This window comes from Bactrocera oleae, chromosome 5 (genome assembly GCF_042242935.1).
Source record: "Bactrocera oleae isolate idBacOlea1 chromosome 5, idBacOlea1, whole genome shotgun sequence".
Taxonomy (NCBI): Eukaryota; Metazoa; Arthropoda; class Insecta; order Diptera; family Tephritidae; genus Bactrocera; species Bactrocera oleae.
In genome coordinates, this window is record NC_091539.1 from 52,663,322 (window position 1) to 52,673,153 (window position 9,832).

The following is a 9,832-nucleotide window of genomic DNA, read 5'->3' on the forward strand; positions in this document are numbered from 1 at the left end:
AAATATGGCAACGCGTAATTGGAATATCATTTCACTAATACCCTATATTAGCGGAATGGAAATTTAACACAGGTGTTTTGTTATATTTTCCATTATATTTTATTCTCCTCATATAATTAACGTGTATTGTTATTTACACAAACGTATTTTCATATATTACATATATTGTACATATGTACTCGTATGTACGTACATAATGTGTTCGATAATAGCCACCCACAACTCTTGCCACCATCGCACTTGCTAATCAAAGTGGACTACGCTCGACTGCACAGGCACGAGAGTAAAATTGATGGCAATTTACAGACAATAAAATTTAAATGAATACATATGAGAATTTGAAAAAACACCGTTTTTAATTTTTTGGCACTTACATAGCCGAAATATGTACGAGTATATATGTAAATTTGTTTATACATATATTTGTACAGATGTATGTATGTGTGTCCAAAAAACCACATGTCTTTCGAATCACCTTCAGGTCGATGTACGAAAGCTTATCTTTACTCTTGCCAAAAAGTTCATGTACTGCCATAAAATGATCATGGTAAATATATGTACCTACATATATGTATAATATATACGCATATCTAATACGTATGTTATTGTTTCGAATCATGTGCACACACATACTTACATTTATGTAGAAGCAAAATTCTTTTTGGGGGATTTTTAAATTACGGTGATAACCTCATAATAGACACCCAAACAAATGAACACATTTACATTTATATTTTCATTTAATATGTATGCATATATGTACATATAGTATACATAGTATGTATTTATATGTGTGCCTCTGAGGAGGTGTGTCGCTTTCTCAAAATTTAAAAAAAATATTATTGCGTTATAATAATTCAGTGGAATTTTATAATGACGATGTGGTTTATTTTACTACATATTATTTATTTATTACTTCTCTGACGGAAGGATGTTTACGTTTTCTATTTCTATGTGAACAAATATTGGATATTTCTTTGTTTCATTCAGAAATTTTTAAGCTTTATTCAATTTGGAATTGTTAATGTATTTGTGTTTGTAATATTTGCGTATATTCATACAATATATATTATATATATTCGTATATATTATATATTTAAATATTTTCTTCAAAATTTATATAATTATAAATTACATATATTATATGTAACCATCTTTCAAACAAACTTCTCTGTGAGATAGCGCCAACAAAGAACGGCCCAATTTTAAAGGATCCTATTATTAGCCGAATATTTCTTACAAGCCTTACGCATAATATAATGGGTTGAAAAATCCATTATTTTTGTATTAAACTGAATGTCTTAATTAGCATAGTTAGAATCCGATGTATGCACCGTTTTATTCAAAAACATGTTGCCATTTTGGCTCTCTCATACAAACCCTTGTCCCTATTGGCAGAAAACTGGAACAGTAGATTTTCACAAGCTTTTTTTCACCCGCAAAATCATTCGCCATAGGCATTAGAATGTAGTAATCACGTGGTGTCAGATGGGTACTATGAATTGGCTGTATAAGAAACCTGTCAACCAAGCTCTCGGCGCTTCTAGGGAGTCAATATCGATGTATGTGCCCTGTCATCAGCTCTTAGTAGATGTTTCTCTGCCAATCTTACCAAACACATAGCAAAACCTTTCTGACCGTCAATTCTAGCTTGGCCTTTTTGTACCGGCCCAAAGTGATACCACTACGACCATTTTCACTTGACGTTGTTGCAAGCCCGTTTTTGGATCGATCAAATTTATTGAGATTCAGCAGCAATTCACATGCTTACATGTCGAACTCGATGATTTCCATTATTTTATCGATATTGTCAACAATTGGCTTTCCAGAGCGTGGTGCATCTTTGATTAATTGGCTGTTACATCATCCAGGCCATAAACTCTATTCGCATATTCAGTAGCTTGGCTTGCGTTTTGCCTTTTCGACTAGTGCAGAAACCTTTGAAAATTATAAAAAATAATAGAAATTCATCAGAAACGAAAGCTAAATTACAAACATTAAAGGAAAAATAATTTAGGGGCAATCTGAGGTCGGGAAAAGGAATGGGATGGGCGTGGTTGAATCCTTATGGGTTAAAAACAGTTTATCATCGAGATATCATTCGGCAAAACTTCGAGTCCTATAGAAAAAAGTTATATGAGTATGTTGTAGGTAATGAAATCTAAAACTTTTGTATATAGACTTTTTTCGCATACCTCAATATTTCTGTGAAAAATTCAAATAACCAAGTTTTTGGGTTTGTTATTTTTAGTTTGTCCATCTTGCCGCGCTCTCAATACGATTTCTTATCTTTCTAACGCCATATAGCGACCCCGATATTTTGATTTTTTGTGTCCTTGTTGTTCATGAAATTCAAGATTAGTGATTAGATTACTAAAAAAAAGTTGTAAAAAATTGAAAGTAGCTTATTTAAAACTTCTAAAACCATTATAAATTCCTAATGAATATTAAATATTTATTTTCTACAGGTACATATGGTATATTGATGTTTTGTTTTATCTCACTCTTTTCTTTTGCAAAGACTTCAGTGTTCATATTGTCTCATAAATATATAATTTTGATCAAGTTAGATTCAATAATTCATTAAAATATGTTACTGCGAAAAACTGTGGGCTGAACTACACTATAAAAGTACAAAAATTTTCTGAGCAACGATGCAGCCTGCTTAAAATCTCCATGATTTTTTAATACGACTCGGTTACTGTTATCGAGTTAGAATGTTCATATTGTTAGATATGTATATTTTGCGACACAATTAAAAATTTCCAACTACTAAATTAAGTTTTTCATATTGTGTCTGAATCATGCTCTTATTCCTTCTAAATAATTTAAAACAATAAATATTTATGATTTTGTCAAGCAAATTCTACGAAGACTATATGGAACTGATTAAGTTTATTTATGACTACATTGCAACATACTTGTATAATATTGGTTAAGAAAGTGTATCATTGTGGGTATATTTCTGATGAAGCTTCTTAATCTTTATTATTTTTATGTGGCAAACCACCCGACTAATTCCCGGCTTTGTTAGCAATGCGTAATCTTCTGTGTGGATTATTTTTATTTTTTATAATTTTAATGATAACTACTATAAAGAAGAGGTGATAGGGTTCGGTCAAGTGTTGAACGTTTTCTACTTACAATTGCACTTGTAAGTATAGTTTAATACGAATTGTGGGAACTTCCTTGAATTTGACTCAGTGCCGAAACGTGTTGTTTAAAATGTGTGATACTATCATGAAGTATATGCTACATACCTAGCACACCCATTAATTTTTAAACGGAATGATGTGGTTATTATGCCTTGTACAGGGAATATTAAGTTCGCCACGATATTTGTAACATCCAGAAGGAAACGTCGGAGACCCTAATAATAATATATATCTAAATGACCAGCATGATAAGCTAAGCTGATTTTGCCATGTCCTTCTGTCTGTATATGCCCGAACTAGTCCTTGAGTTTTTGAGATATCGATGTGAAATTTTGTACATGTTCTTTTCTCTCCAAGACTACTATAGCATATAGCTGTCATATAAATTGAACGAACGGAATCAAGTGCTTGAATGGAAAACTTTTTCATTTGACGAAACATCTTCACGAAATTTGGAATGAATTATTATCTAAGGCAACAATGCAAACTCCGAAGAAATGAACGGAATCAAGTTCTTGTAATGAATATTTTGTATTGGTGAAGGGTATTATAGCTTCGGTGCAACCGAAGTTAACGTTTGTTCTTGTTTTTGGAAGTATTTCAATTACGATGAGTAAGTAAATAAGTAGATGAGTCTCGATTTGTATGCGATTACTTCGAACCACTCCTTATGTATGTATGTATGTACTCTATGCCTGATAATGCAATTATTTAAGCTTTTTTTAAGAAAGTTTTCTTAATGGGTAAATTTACGATTGAAGTACTTAATTATCTTGCATCGTCAAGAGATGATTGGAAGTCATGGTCAAATTATGTTTGTGTGTATGTATGTATGTGTCTACATGATGAATATCAATAATATAAATGTATATAAGTATGCATAACAATCTCGATTATATAAAATTTCTTAGAATTACATATGCGATTTTTTTTACAATTGTTTAAAAAATTTCATATCATATCTACACGAGATCAGTTTTTTATCAGTAATGTTTAAGTATTGTTTTTTGAAGGATTTTTGTGCAAAAGGTTATCGAGTGCAATAATGACTTTTAACCAGTTTTCTTCCACGTACAGGTGCAGGCTACTATTATCTGTAGCAAGATCTCTTAAGTTAATAATTCATAACCTTGTTTTTTAACACTCCTCTTAGTATAACGCTAGTGTGACGTCATATAAAAATCACTCATAAATTCATCTGCGTTCATTCCTTGTTTTCACTCAGTTCTCCCAATGTACGTTCGGTTTCAAGATGTTCTCTGCCAAAAACACCTAAAATGAATTCTCCACCACTGTTTTTTTTTTATATCGGTTCAAATTCTCGTAATTCTTGTCAGTAGTTCTTTCTTTTCTAGTAGTTTTTCTAGTTTCTTTATTGTGAATGTATACCTATAATAGATATAGAAAAGCCTAACATCTTTATAAAATGCTACACTTTTACTTCTCTAGCTTGTTGCAAGTTGGCAAATTATCCACATTGGTTCACTTAATTGAGAAACAGAGTCCTCAATTGTCACTTGACACATTCATATGTTCTGTTGTTTAGCAATTTTATATCAATTGAAATTAATAGCGCCGCCACTACAACAAATTTTCATTTGTACTATAAATATTTGCTTGAATGCTCCTACTTACATACATACATGCATGTATATATTTAAATATATTTTTTTTTGTGGAAATTATATTCGCAAGTACCTATATTTATAGTATGAGACTTGTTGATGTCTGGTGATATAATTCAATCGAATATTCTACACAGTACTACAAATATATCATTGGCATAATTTAAATAAATATCTGTAAGTTATTGGAAGTTACGCCAATATAGGGTGCTACATTGAAATTGCAAAATAATTATGTGCAAATAGAACTCGAACTTTTAGTACTTAGTAAGCGAAGCATAAATCATAAGGTCATTTGATTAGATAGGTTAACAAATTTAATTCTAATGTTTCTAACCGAAATTTCAAAACCTCGATCAATGTAACCGTTGCATAATAAATTGTTAGATCGTATTTGTAAACTAACATCTTACTAAATCTTATCACCTATTGCTTCCAATTTATTAGTATGTATTTTCGGTCCATCCAAGCAAGTTTAACTGGGCATTTTGATTCGGAACCGTAACTAACCGGCGTAAGAATTCGGTAAAAACCATAAAAATATATCTTGTAATAACATTTTCCTTGTCAATATAGAAATGCCAAATATGAGTCATATACATATGTATATATAAATATGTTAAATGCGGTAAAATGCAGCACATAAGTCTCATATAAGCTAAGAAATATTAACGCATATAGGTACATATTAAAAATCATCTGATCAAAAATTGCCCGGATTGAAAAAAAATACATTCTCAAGTGTTTTAATTAAATTTTTTTCAATCTTTATTATCGTTTTCAAAATAGTCTCCTTTTGAGTCAATACTAATATGCCAATGTATAATCCAATATTAGATACATTTAGTTTTATAAGCCTCGACTGACATGGCCTTCAGTGCCTTTAACGAATTTTTCTTTTTTGGTTTCGACCTATTTCTTCTTTATATTGTTGGACAGTTTCGACGTCATATTCGTAAACCCACGTAACGATGCGTTTGTTAAGTGTAGAGTCCTCAGCTACGTTGTCATCTCTTTTGTGATCTCTAATCGTCGTCGCTTTTGCAAAAGCTTCAGATCTTATGGTACGAGACTAACATTGACACGCTTCATACCCAAAATATATTAAGTCGATCCCTAAGAGATGTTGAGATCCTTTGCTATCTCTCTGATGCCAACTCTATAATTTTCAAACATTCTTTCTCTGGTAACAGAGATAAATGGTTGACACGCATGAGACAACTTTTCGATCGCCATATATTGTTTTGAATACTTTGTGCCACTCAAATTCTTGTGTTCGTGATAAAGTAGTTTCTCCAAAACACTTTTGCAACATTTTCAATTATTCTGTAGATGTGATTCCATTGGATACACAAAATTTCAAGCAAGCTCGTTGTTCAATCTTTTTCGTGGTAAAAATCGCCAGAACGCACACTAATTGACATATATGTGTATATCAAACTTCACACGAAAATAAAAAACGGTTGTACCAATCTCGGAAAACTTTCTTTATTGATTCGTGCACACTTTAAGTGGACCAGAATTCAGAGGTTTATAATAGAAATAATTTTAAGCCCGAACTACCGGAGGTGACATATATCTTATCTTGTTAACTTTTGTCATTCAAAAGTTTTATTTTTGTGTTCATTAACGACATAAATTTTATAAATAAATTTATGGTTATTCATATATTATATATTTAGCATGCACCTGCTACAAGTACACATTACAATATCGGTCAATAACTTCTTTCGCACAAGTTAATTTATTAAATAATATGCAGAAAAATACGTAAATGAGGTGTGTAAATTTGACTTTATTTTTTTTTTTTTAAGTTTTCAATGAATGTGTTTTCAAATCAAACGTGACAAATTTGGAGTCAGCGAAATCGAGTTATAACTGCTTATTAGACCGCATACACGTGTCGGATATTGATATTGTTATATACTCGTGTACGTATGTAAGTAGGTATGCAAAGTGGTAGGTGGGGGCTATTGGGAGTAGCTTGATGTCCATATGTGTCAGATAAATATAAACTCGTTTTTTAACATGTAAATTGATTTTTATTATATACATTAAGAGCAGAAAGTTTCCGGAAATTGTTAGCACACAACTCCGGCCGTTTACGACGGATGTTTTTGCATAAACGCCTCAAAACGCTCAAATAATAATCTTTATAAACCGTTTGTTCCGTTGGAATAAATTGTTGGTTAGTTCATACCACGAATATCGAAAAAAACAATTTATGGAAACTTTCTGGTTTCATGGTGCAACATGTGTCCACAGAATATAATGAATGATTTTAAGTTTTTGTTGTTTCAACCCGTTTCGACTCAATTGAGGCCGTAAAAGAAAATTCGCAGAGGGAACTGAAGGCGATTCCGGATCCGGACCTACAAGGCATGTTTCGGTGATTGGAAAAAAAGGTGGCGCATGTATATCGCTTCAAAAGGAGCATATTTTGAAGGCGGCAAATAAATATTGATGAAGACTAAACATTTTTCGCTTTATTTACAATTTCCGGAAACTTTTTGGTCTTAATTTCTGGTAAACACATACATACATATGCCGAGTACTTTGTTTACACATATATGTTATTGTTTTTTCACATAACATATTAAATCAGTAAATTGATTCCATTTATTAATCTTCTGTAAAAAAATGATGCATCTTTATCTAATGATAAAGGCAAAAACCCATCCCTCATATTATATATGACTATTTCTAAATTGCATACGCCGTTGTAAATATCATACTATATATGCATACTTACATGTATTTATAAGTATGTATGTGTGTGCAATTCGTCTTCTTCCGCTGTTTATTTCGCACTTTGAACATAAACAATACCTGACTCGGTATAACCCAAAGTTCAATTGCCGATTGAGGTTAAGCAACAATAACATAGAGTGACAGTAATCCCCAGATAGCGCTAAGCGATCGTGTAAATAAAATTTTCTAAACAATTTATGTATAAATTTCCAGGAGTAGTGGTTGTGAATTTTTTGTTTCCTTTTTTGTTGTTTTTCGTTTTGAATACTTTTAAGTGTCGCTGGGACCACCTATGCAATATTTTTTACTTAGAGAATCGTGACATTGAACTTATTAAAACTGCATAATTTCGTAGTAATTTTCGTAATTTACGAATTTATTCGCTTGCTTTATTTAGACTCATTTAAAAGCAATGACAGATCAATCGGCAACAGTTTGTTTACTTGTGCCCGCCAAACGATTGCATTCATGTCACTCAATTTCAACAAGTTCGTAAGAGCATGAATACTTACATAGGTATTTTCGTACTTTGCTATTTGGCTATTTCACGATTTTTTTATTGCTATACTTATATCATAAAGATGTTTCGAAGATAACTTATAATTTATTTATCTCTATTTGCATGAACCCTTTTTATTGTACACATTTACTGACCACATACGAGTATATACATACATACATACATATTTCATTATAATAACAACAAAAATCAGTTGTTAAGATTCTCTGCTACCTCTCTGATTCCAACAACTAATTTTCAAGCACTGAATGAATGACTCGCATGAGACAGGTTGTCTTGGCTAAACGATCGTTACTGAATGCTTGGCGTCACTTAAATACTCGTGCTCGTGATAAAGCAGACTCCCCAATTCCAATTCCATTGGAAACACTAAATTTTAAGCCAACTCGTCAGACAAACCTTTCGCGCCGTAAGCAAATAGCTGCCAAAAACACACTAATTGGCATAAGAATATACAAACTTCATACGAAAATAAACAATGGTTGTACCAATATATGAAACATTTTTTATCGATTCGGTTTCTGTGTGCGGTTTAAATGGCCAATCCGGTTCAAATTTGATCTGATTGTATGTGTTGTGGTTAGAGTGACATAGATATGAAAAATATCAAATATTTTTATTATACGGCATATTAGCGTGAAATATAAATAGGTATAGTAACTGAAATACAGCTACATAAAATAATTAACGATTTTTATGTTTACCGCTTTAATATAGGTTGTCTAAGTGCTAAAAAGTCCCACGTGAACAGTGCAACAAGCCATACAAGGTGCGATTTTTTTTTGTTGTCGGAATCTTATGTGATTGGACTCCGTTAGGCTATATCCTGTTAAGATATGTCGAGTCAATGCTCACATAGGTTCGGTTATTTGGTTAGAAACCAAAATTCGATGCGTTATTAACGAGATAAGGCCGGCTATGCTGCTCTTTTATAAAATTCGACCAACGGGAAGTGATAGAACATTCAAACTCCATTCCATCCATTTGTTTGTGTTTTATGTGAAATAAATGTATATACCCCCTTATGCATTATGCATATTTTGTAAAAAAGAAATCCAAAAAAAAAATATTTTTATTAAAACACAGTTAAGCATTCAATATAATTTTACTTTTTATTTCATAATTTTGCCAATTGTCATTCCTAGCAGATTTTGTTATTTATTTTATAATTTCTTGCCGCATGCTTCCGTTCATACAATATACAATATCTCTAACTATGCAGCACCTTCGCTCATTATGTTACATTATCTAGTACCATAAACTCATACTTCATTTCATATAATCGCAGTGCGCAATCCACCACAATCGATTACAAATACATCTTCACAACTATATTGTGCAACAACCGAAATCAAGTAATCATTTTCATTCACTTGTAATTAGAAATATTATATATTTCAATACAAGATCTTGTGCAATTTTAATAAATGTAATTATCACTGCATTACAATAATTACCGCCGATTATTAATTAACAGCTTCACTCTGTGGTCTTTGAATGCGGTTATGTGCAAACACATGTATGTATGTTTTTAGATATTTAGAGAGTTTTCGAAATTCTTTAAACTTTGAAAGTTCAGAACCAAATATTGTATATTAAATATATTCTTTTTTATAATTATATGTATTTATTGTGATTATTGCTTTTTCTAGCAAGTTTAAAATCATTGTGAAATGTTTGTTTGATATTATTTTAGTAATTTTTTCAACGGTAATTATTCCATAGGCGATTTTGACATTTTTGGAGTGTAAAAATATATAATGTATTTAAAAAATAAGAAA

General features: G+C 31.4%; 1 long non-coding RNA gene across 1 annotated transcript; it reads right to left on the reverse strand.

Moving 5' to 3' along the window:
• Positions 1–727: 727 nt before the first annotated feature.
• Positions 728–3,992, reverse strand: LOC138857392 (uncharacterized). The gene is made up of 2 exons (XR_011396458.1): positions 2,196–3,992; positions 728–1,938 (listed from the first exon to the last, which is right to left on the reverse strand). It is a non-coding gene; the product is annotated as an uncharacterized lncRNA (long non-coding RNA).
• Between the last annotated feature and the right edge of the window lie 5,840 nt (positions 3,993–9,832).